The sequence below is a fragment of the Capsicum annuum genome, unplaced genomic scaffold (genome assembly GCF_002878395.1).
Source record: "Capsicum annuum cultivar UCD-10X-F1 unplaced genomic scaffold, UCD10Xv1.1 ctg4975, whole genome shotgun sequence".
NCBI classification, from domain to species: Eukaryota; Viridiplantae; Streptophyta; class Magnoliopsida; order Solanales; family Solanaceae; genus Capsicum; species Capsicum annuum.
The window spans coordinates 134,622-146,229 of record NW_025857564.1 but is presented as its reverse complement, the minus strand read 5'-3'; the positions used below and the strand labels follow the sequence as shown (position 1 = coordinate 146,229).

Below are 11,608 nucleotides of genomic sequence, written 5' to 3'. Positions count from 1 at the left end.
ACCAACCAAACCACATTCAAAACACATAATCCCCATTAAAGTCCCTACACTTTACCATTTTCAAGTGACTAAGTTACTAATAAAACCACATTCAAAACAAAAAATTCCTTTAAAGTCCCTGCACTTAAACATTTTCAAGTTACTAAGTATCAAAACAAGACAAAATTCTAAACACAAAATTCCTTTAAAGTCCCTACACTTATCAGTTTCAAGTAACTAAGTCACCAACCAAACCACAGTCAAAACACAAAATACCCTCTAAAGTCTCTACACTTGATAATTTCCATGTAACTAAGTCACCAACCAAACCACATTCAAGACAAAAAGTCATCTTTATAATCCCTGAGCTTAATCATTTTCAAACGACTAAATATCAAAATAAAATCATATTCAAAATAAAAAATCCCCTTTAAGGTTCCTATACTAAACCATTTTCTAGTGACTACGTATCAAAACAAAATTACAATCATAATACAAAATCTCCTTAAAAGTCCCTACACATAACCATATTCAAGTAACTAAGTCACCAACCAAACCACATTCAAAATAAAAATGCTCTTTAAAATCCCTACACTTAACTATTTTCAAGTGACTAAATATCAAAACAAACCCACATCCACAACAAAAATCCCCCTTTAAAGTACATACAATTAACCATTTTCAAGTCACTAAGTATGAAAACAAAACCACATTCAAAACACAGAATCTCTTGCAAAGGCCCTCACACTAAACCATATTTAAGAAACTAAGTGACCAACTAAACCACATTCAAAACATATAATCCCCTTTAAAGTCCATACACTTTACCATTTTCAAGTGACTAAGTCACCAAGCAAACCACATTCAAAAAACAAAATCTTCTTTGAAGTCCCTACACTTAAAAATTTACAATTAACTAAGTAACCAACCAAACCACATTTAAAAACAAAAATTCCCTTTAAAGTACCTAAACTTAACTATTTTGAAATGACTAAGTATCAAAACAAAACCACATTCAAAATAAAAAATCCCCTTTAAAGTCCCTACACTTAACCATTTTCAAGTGACTATGTATCAAAATTAAACCACATTCAAAACATATAATTCCCTTTAAAGTCTCTACACTTATGAATTTCAAGTAACTAAGTCACCAACCTAACCACATTTAAAACACAAAATCCCCTTTAAAGTCCCTACATTTAACCATTTTCGTGTAACTAAGTCACCAACCATACGATAATCAAAACAAAAAATACTCTTTAAAGTCCCTAAACTTAACCATTTTCAAGTGACTCAGTATCAAAATAAAACCGCATTCTAAACAAAAAATTCCCTTTAAAGTCACTACACTTAACCATTTTTACGTGACCAAGTATCAAAATAAAACCACATTCAAATCATAATATCCCCTTTAATGTCCATATTCTTAATCATTTCAAGTAACTAAGTCACTAACCAAACCACATTGAAACCACGAAATCCCCTAAAGTCCCTATACTTAACCATTTTTAAGTGACTAAGTCACCAACCAAACTACATTCAACACACAAAATATCATTAGAAGTTCTTATACTGAACCATTTTCAACTAACTAAGTCACCAACAAAATAAAATTCATAACAAAAAATCCCCTTTAAAGTCCCTACACTTAACCATTTTCAAGTGACTAAGTAATATAATCAAACAAGATTCAACACAATAAATCCCCTTTAAAGTACCTACACTTAATCCTTTCCAAGTAACTAAGTCACCAACCAAACCATATTTGAAACAACAAGTCCTCTTTAAAGTCCCAACACTTAACCATTTTCATGTAACTCAGTCACCAACCAAACCACATTCAAAGCACATAATCCACAATAAACTGCCTACACTTTACCATTTTTAGTGACTATGTCACCTACCAAATCACATTCATTACACAAAATCCTCCTTAAAGTTCGTACACTTGACCATTTTCAAGTAACTAAGTTACCATCAAACCAGATTCAAAACAAAAATCCCTTATCAAATCCCTAAACTTAACTATTTTCAAATTACTAAGTATCAAAACAAAACCACATTCAAAATAAAAAATCCTCATTAAAGTCCCGGCACTTAACCATTTTAATGTGACTAAGTATCAAAACAAAACCACATTTAGAACACAAAATCCCATTTAAAGTCCCTACACATCAATTTCAAGTAACTAAGTCACCAACCAAACCACATTTAATATACAAATTACACTTTAAAGTCCCTACACTTAACCATTTTTATGTAACTAAGTCAACAACCAAACCATATTCAAAACAAAATAATCCTGTTTAAAATCCCTACACTTGACCATTTTTAAGTGACTAAGTTTCAAAATAAAACTACATTCAAAATCAAAAATTCCCTTTAAAGTCCCTACACTTAACTATTTTAAAGTGAATAATTATCAAAACAAAACCACATTCAAAACATAAAATCTTCTTTAAAGTCCTTACACTTAACTATTTTAAAGTAACTAAGTCACCAGCCAAACCATATTCAAAAAAACAAAATTCCCTTCAAAGTCCCTACATCCCTACACTTAACCATTTTCAAGTAACTAAGTCACCAACCAAACCACATTCAAAACGAAAAATCCCCTTTAAAGTCTCTACACTTAACCATTTTCAAGTGACTAATTATCAAAACCAAACCACATTCAAAATACAAAATCGCCTTTAAAGTCCCTACACTTAACCAGTTTGAAGTAACTAAGTGACCAACCAAACCACATTCAAATCAAAAAATTCTCTTTGAATTCCCTACACTTCACCATTTTCAAGTAACTAAGTCACCAACCAAACCACATTCAAAACACATAATCCCCATTCAAGTACCTACACTTTACTTTTTTCAAGTGAGTAAGTCGCTAACCAAACATCACTCAAAACACAAAATCCCTTTAAAGTCCCTACACTTAACCATTTTCAAGTGACTATGTATCGAAACAAAACCTCATTTAAAACACAAAAATCCCTTTTAAATCCCTACACTTATCAGTTTCAACTAACTAAGTCACCAACCGAACCACATTCAAAACTCAAAATCTCCTTTAAAGTTCCTACACTTAAACATTTCCATGTAACTAAGTCACCAACAAAAACATATTCAAAACAAAAAGTCGTATTCAAAGTCCCTTAACTTAATCATTTTCAAATGATTAAATATCAAAATAAAACCACATTCAAAATAAAAAATCCTCGTTAATGTCCCTACACTTAACCATTTTCAAGTGACTAAGTATCATAACAAAACCACATTTAAAATACAAAATCTCCTTTAAAGTCCCTACTCTTAACTATTTCCATGTAACTAAGTCACCAACCAAACCACATTCAAAACACAAAATCTCCTTTGATGTCCCCACACTTAACCATTTTCAAGTGACTAAGTATTGGTTTAAAAACCATTCAAAGGAAATAACAGGAATTCAATTCAAAAGCTAGCCGCAAAAGTAAAGATGGATTTTGAAGAAGAGAATAAGCAGAGAGTGATTAATTTCATAATGAAAGACCACCTCTAATTGATCATCAACGCAGCAACGTAAATAGTTGCTATTACAACTTAAAATAGGACAAAGAAACAACCTATTTCTTTTAAAAATTAAAATATCTAATTAGTTTCCTACCAAAGATAGGACTCATAATTTAACTAGGATTTGTACGTAAAAAGAAAAGGTGGAGAAAAAATGGAAAACCAGTCTGCATTCTTAAAGAAACATTCAACACTCCTCCTTACTTTATGAAATGCAAACACCAATTCTTTTATTGAGAAGCTCAAATTTACTGACATCAACTTCAAGGCAACCCCTCCCAGCTACTTTGAGATGATGATCCAAAACTTTTAGGTCTGCACAGATGACTTGTTGACCCTTTATATATTGGATTAACTCCAAGCCCTGAAGGGTGGACAAAATATCTTCTACCTTGATTGTTGTTATGTTACTTAGTTCCTTAATTGATATATTACCCTTGTGCTTTTTCAATATATCCAGAAGCTCATACATCCAGCAACCCCTATAGATCAACATTCCTAAGTCGGAAAGTGGTCTTTCAAGTGTGCCCACTATACGTTCTTTTTTTGAAAGTTCATTTGGGAACAAAATTAGGAATTTCCCATAGCCTTTCCTTTAATAAGGTGTAAGTGTTAGAATGCAAGCTAAGTTATAAGACCCTTCTGAAAGCTTTTTCTTTGAAAAGTAACCAACCATATGACAACCTCGGTCATCACATTCACAAATCACATAAAAGAGGAATAGGTTAACATCATAATACAGAGTCTTATGATCAAGAAACAATTTGGCAAGTAACATAGATTTTTCCCATAATCCTTGTACTTTTTACCATCTACCTCAAACATTGATAGTGTACCACTTCTATAGATCTCATCACCTGGAGGATACTTAAGATCACATTTTCTCATGTGTCTCTAAAGATACTCTTTGAGCTTCATAAAATTGAGACAAAACTTGCAAAAGAATAGCTTCAAACAGTCATTATATTCTGGAGGAAATTGCGAGAAGTACCATATTTCAATCTCATATATTTGAAGTTCTATTGTAGCAATGTTCTTGACTTTTGTGGACTCTTCATTCTCTCACAAACTGGCTGCCTCAAGCTCCTCATTGCCCTTGACACGAGTCTTATCAATTTTACGTTTTGGGTGGCATGTCATTTTTAAACTTGTCACCTTATCTTCAAGCGTCTCATCCACAACAGTATCTACCAAATTAAGATTAAGTTCTCTAATTTTAACACAATCATCAAGTCTCTGATTGAGTTCAGTATTAAGTATTAAACTAAAATCCTTAGAGTCGGACGTAGAGTCAGAACTTGAACTTTTAGTTTTAATAAACTCATCCTTATCTGGATCATCAAGATTAAAGTCATCATCTTTTGAGTCTTCAGAGGAAAGCCCCAAGATCCCATCATCATTAGGAAGGGCTTCTGCCCGCCCTTCAGATGCAGAGTAAAAATTAGATTCATCAGAACTAGCCTGAGCATCAAAATAGTTTTTTTCTACATCTAAATTTTCAAGGTTGTAGTATCATCCTCCGAGTCATCCGATGGAAGTCCAGAAATATCATCTAGCTTTTCCCCAGATGCAGCAGCTGCCTCTTTGAGATATACTTTCCCCTAGCTGTCAGTGATGGAAAAGTTTGTTCCTTGACGATCATTAAGTAAGTCAATGAAGTCAAATTTGCAATTATAACCAAGGCAAAGCCAGCATTCATTATCAGGTGGAATGTCTTCTTTGAGAAGAGGTGTCTCCACACACAACCTGTAAAATCCACACCCTTCTTCCAATGGATTTAATGAGAAACTTTTTCCTCTTATTTTGACTTTAAGTAGGTCTTGTCCAGAAGTTTCCTTGATCAAGCAATGTTTATCTTCAAAATACAATTTGAAACCTTTTTCAAATAACTGACCAAGACTTAACAAGTTCTAGCCTAAATCGGGTACATAAAGAACACCAGAAATTGATTTAGTGCCCGATTGTGTTTCAATTGTAATGGTCCCCATTCCTTTTACTAGAATATAACCACCATGGCTGTTTCTAACTTTTATAACTTGATTAGGACTCAAATCTTTAAAAAGATCTTTATCGTAAGTTATATGATTTGTGCATCTGCTATCGATTAGCCATGACTCACTTGAGACATTGCTTGTAAAACATAATGCTATAAAGAGTTGATTTTCTTCCTGTTCATCAATAACTCGAGCCTTTGCATCTTTCTACTAAGTTTTTTTCTTTCAAATGATTGCTTCATGGACAAGATAATTTCACTTAATGCATTTAGCATCAGGCCTTTCCCATCATTTGAAAGGTGCATGCCCGTGCTTGCCGCAATGCTTACAAAGAGGGTAGTTTCTTTTGAATCCAACTATTTTTTTATTGTTGTTGTACGTTGCACCTTATTCAGCCATTGAAGTACTTATTTTTTTCTTCTTAGAACGTCCATCATCATGATGTTTGTCATGTAAGGCACCTTCGACAACTCTTCCTTATCTCATAATACGTCGTTGTTCTTGCGCTTGAAAAGCACTTAAGAGCTCTGCGAGTGTTATCTTGGAAAAGTCCTTAGTATTTTCTAAGGTTGTTATGGTATCCTGAAATATTTCAGGTACCGTTGCTAGAATTTTCGCAACGATCCTTGAATCATTGAAAGTGGAACCCAACAATCTAATGTGATTTGCTAAATTAAGAAGTCTATAGGAGTACTCCTTTATTGTTTCAGTTTCTTTCATCCTTTGCAGCTGAAATTAACGTATCAGATTTATCACTTGCATCCCTCGAATCCTTTTATCTCCTTCATATTCAGTCTTGATATAATCCCATATCTCTTTCGTTGATTGCAGAGACATGATACGAGTTAAGATATTAGATGAAAATACAGTAAATAAGCATGTCATTGCCTTTGATTTCATCCTTTTCCTAACCTTGTGAGTTTTAATCTGCGCCACTGTGGGATTGTTCGACAAGGGAGCTATCTCGTATTCATCTTCAACAGCATCCCAGAGATCCAAAGCTTGCAGATATATCCGTATTCTAACTACCCAAATTTGATAACTTTCTCCATCTAAAGTTGATAGTGCCATTGAAGAAAAATTTGCTTCTCCGTTCGTGGTATCCACTAGATCAAATTGATGCACACACTCATAGGTCCCTTAATATTAAAGCTATAAAACCAATTATTGGTTTAAAACCCATTAATGGGAAATAAAAGGATTTCAATTCAAAACCTAGCCGCAAAAATAAAGATAGAGTTTGAAGAAGAGAATATGGAGAGAGTGATTATTTTCTTGTTGAAAGACCACCTTAAATTGATCATCACCGAAGCAACTTAAATAGTTGCTATTACAACTAAAAATAGGACAAAGAAAGAACCTATTTCAAACAAAATTAAAATAGCTAATTAGTTTTCTACAAAAGATAGGACTCCTAATTTAACAAGGATTTGCACGTAAAAAGAAAAACTGGAGAAAAAATGGAAAACCAGTGTGCATTCTTAATGCAACTTTCAACACTAAGTCACCAACCAAACCACATTCAAAACACAAAATCCCATTTAAAATCCCTATACTTAACCATTTTCAAGTAACTAAGTCACCAACTAAACCATATTCAAAACAAAAAATCCCATTTAAAGTCCCTACATTTACCCATTTTCAAATGACTAAGTATCAAACAAAACCACATTTAAAATAAATAATCCCCTTTAAAGTTCCAACACTTAACCATTTTCAAGTGATTAATTATCAAAACAAAACCGAATTCAAAACACAAAAGCCCTTGAAAGTCCATACACTATTTCAAGTAACTAAGTCGCCAACCAAACCACAATCAAAAGACAAAATCCCCTTTAAAATTCCTACACTTAACCATTTTCAAGTAACTAAATCAAAACCAAACCAAATTCAAAACAAAAAATCCTCTTTAAAGTCCCTACACTTAACCATTTTTAAGTGACTTAAGTTTCAAAATAAAACCATATTCAAAAAAAAAATCCCCTTTAAAATCCCTACGATTGTCCATTTTCAAGTGACGAAGTATCAAAACAAAACCACATTAAAAACACAAAATCTCCTTTAAAGTCCCTACACTTAACCACTCTCAAGTAACTAAGTCACCAACCAAACCATATTCAAAGCACAAAATCCCCTTCAAAGTTCCTACACTTACCCATTTTCAAGTAATGAAGTCACCAACCAAACCACTTTCAAAACAAAAAAATCTCACTCTTTAAAGTCCCTACACTTAACCATTTTCAAGTGACTAAGTATCAAAACCAAGATACATTCAAAACCCAAAATCCCCATTAAAGACCCTACACTTAACCATTTTCAAGTGATTAAGTCAGCAATCAAACCATATTCAAAATACGAAATCCCCTTTAAAGTTCATATACTTAACAAATTTTGAGTAACTAAGTCTCCAACGAAACCACATTCAACACAAAAAATTCCCTTTAAAGTCCCTACAGTTAAACATTTTCAAGTGACTAAGTCACCAACCAAACCACATTAAAAACACATAATCTCATTTAAATTCCCTACACTATAACATTTTCAAGTTACTAAGTCACGAACAAAAAAACATTCAAAACAAAAAATCCCCTTTAAAGTCCCTACAGTTAACAATTTTGAAATGACTATGTATCAAAACCAAACCATATTCAAAACACAAAATTCCCTTTAAAGTTCATACACAACCAATTCGAAGTAACTAAGTCACAAATTAAACCACATTCACAAGACATAATCCCCATTAACGCCCCTACACTTTACCATTTTCAGTGAGCTAAGTCACTAACCAAACCACATTCAAAACACAAAATCCCTTTAAAGTCCATACACTTATCCATTATCAAGTGACTAAGTATCAAAACAAAACCACATTCAAATCATAAAATTTTCTTTATAGTCCCAACATTTATCAGTTTAAAGTAACTAAGTGACCAACCAAACCACATTAAACACACAAAATCCCCATTAAAGTCCCTAAACTTAAACATTTTTATGTAACTAAGTCACCAACCAAACCACATTCAAAACTAAAAGTCGTCTTTAAAGTCCCTAAACTTAATCATTTTCAAATGACTAAGTATCAAAATAAAACCATATTAAAAAAAATCACTTTAAACTCCCTGCACTTAACCATTTTCAAGTGACTAAGTATCAAAACAAAACCGAATTCAAAACACCAGATCTCTTTAAAGTACCTACAATTATCAGTTTCAAGTAATAAAGTCACCAAACAAACCACATTCAAAACACTAATTCCCGTTTAAAATCACTACACTTAACCATTTTAAAGTAACTAAGTCACTAACCAAACAAAATTCAATAGAAAAAATCCTTTTTAAAGTCCCTATGCTTAACCATTTTCAAGTTACTAAGTATCAAAATAAAACAACATTCAAAACCAAAAATCCCCTTCAAAGTCCCTACACTTAAACATTTTCAAGTGACTAAGTATCAGAACAAAACCATATTTAAAACACAAAACCTCATTTAAAGTCCCAACACTTAACCATTTTCAAGTAACTAAGTCACCAACCAAACCACATTTAAAGCATAAAATCCCCTTTAAAGTTCCTACACTCTACCATTTTTAGGTAACGAAGTCACCAACCAAACCACATTCAATCCAAAAACTCCTCTTTAAATTCCATACACTTAACCATTATCAAATGACTAAGTATCAAAACAAAACCACATTCAAAACACAAAATCCCCTTTAAAATTCCTACACTTACCCATTTTCAAGTAACGAAGTCACCAACCAAACCACGTTCAAAACAAAAAATTCTCATTCTCTATAAAGTCTCTACACTTAACCATTTTCAAGTGACTAAGTATAAAAACCAAGTGACATTCAAAACCCAAAATCCCCTTTAAAGACCCTACACTTAATCATTTTCAAGTGATTAAGTCACCAACTAAACCACATTCAAAATACAAAATCCCCTTTAAAGTCCCTATACTTAACCAATTTTGAGTAAATGAGTCTCCAACGAAACCATATTCAACACGAAAAAATTCCCTTTAAAGTCCCTACAGTTAAACATTTTCAATTGACTAAGTCACCAACCAAACCACATTAAAAACACAAAATCTTATTTAATGTCCCAACACTATACCATTTCCAAATTACTAAGTCACCAACAAAAAAACATTCAAAACAAAAAATCCCCTTTAAAGTCCCTACACTTAACAATTGTCAAATGACTAAGTATCAAAACCAAAGAACATTCAAAACACAAAATTCCATCTAAAGTTCATACACAACCACTTTGAAGTAACTACGTCACAAATTAGACCACATCCAAAAGACATAATACCCATTAACGCCCCTACAATTTACCATTTTCATTGGACTAAGTCATTAACAAAACCACATTCAAAGCACAAAATCCCATTAAAGTCCCTACACTTATCCATTTACAAGTGACTAAGTATCAAAATAAAACCACATTCAAATCAAAAAATTTTCTTTAAAGTACATACATTTATAAGTTTCAAGTAACTAAATCACCAACCAAACCATATTAAAGACACAAAATCCCCTTTAAGATCCCTACACTTAACCATTTTTATGTAACTAAGTCACCAATCAAGCCACATTCAAAACTAAAAGTGGTCTATAAAGTCCTAAAACTTAATCATTGTCAAATGACTAAGTATCAAAATTAAACCATATTCAAAAAAAATCCCTTTAAAATCCCTACACTTAACCATTTTCAAGTGACTAAGTATAAAAAAAAAACGAATTCAAAACACCAGATCTCTTTAAAGTCCCCATAATTATCAGTTTCAAGTAACGAAGTCACCAACCAAACCACATTCAAAACGCAAAATCCCCTTTAAAGTCCCAACACTTAACAATTTTCAACTGACTAAGTCACTAACCAAACCAAATTAAATACAAAAATCCTTTTTAAATTTCCTATGCTTAACCATTTCCAAGTTACTAAGTATCAAAATAAAACCACATTCAAAACAAAAAATACCTTTAAAGTCCCTACACTTAAACATTTTCAAGTGACTAAGTATCAAAACAAAACCACATTTAAAACAAAAATCTCCTTTAAAGTTCTTAAACTTAACCATTTTTAAATGACTAAGTATTAAAATCAAAGAACATTAAAAACACAAAATCTCCTTTAAAGTCCCTACACTTAACCATTTTGAAGTAACTAAGTCACCAACCAAACCACATTCAAAATAAAAAATCCTCTTTAAAATCCCTACAATAAAAGATTTTCAAGTAATTAAGTCACCAACCAAACCACATACAATACACATAATTTCCATTAAACTCCCTACACTTTACCTTTTTGAAATGACTAAGTCGCTAACCAAACCATATTAAAAAAAATACATTTTAAAGTCCCTATACTTAACCATTTTGAAGTCACTAAGTATCAGAACAAAACCACAATAAAAATAAAAAATCTCCTTTAAAGTCCCAACACTTAACCATTTTCAAGTGACTAAGTATCAAAACAAAACCGAATTTAAAATACAAAGTCCATTTAAAGGCCCTATACTTATCAGTTTCAAGTAACTAAGTCACCAACCAAACCACATTCAAAACACAAAATCCCCTTTAAAGTCCCTACAGTTCACCATTTTCAAGTAACTGAGTCACCAACCAAACCACATTAAACACAAAAAATCTTCTTTTAATTCCCTACACTTAACCATTTTCAAGTGACTAAGTATGAAAATATAACCACATTCAAAACAAAAAATCCCCTTTAAAGTCTCTACACTTAACCATTTACAAGTGACTAAGTATGAAAATAAAACCACATTCAAAAGACAAAATCCCCTTTAAAGTCCCTACACTTAGCCATTTTCAAGTACTAAGTCACCAAACAAACCACTTTTAAAACACAAAATCCCCTTTAAAGTTCCTACACTTAACCATTTTCAAGTAACGAAGCCACCAACCAAACCACATTCAAAATAAAAAATCCACTTTAAAGTCCCTACACTTAACCATTTTCAAGTGACTATGTATCAAAACCAAACCACATACAAAACACAAAATCCCCTTTATAGTCCATATACTTAACTATTTTGAAGTGAGTAAGTCGTCAACCAAA

General features: G+C 32.2%; 1 pseudogene; it reads right to left on the bottom strand.

Annotated features, from left to right (window-relative positions):
- Positions 1 to 3,733: 3,733 nt before the first annotated feature.
- Positions 3,734 to 6,593, bottom strand: LOC124892699 (annotated as a pseudogene).
- Between the last annotated feature and the right edge of the window lie 5,015 nt (positions 6,594 to 11,608).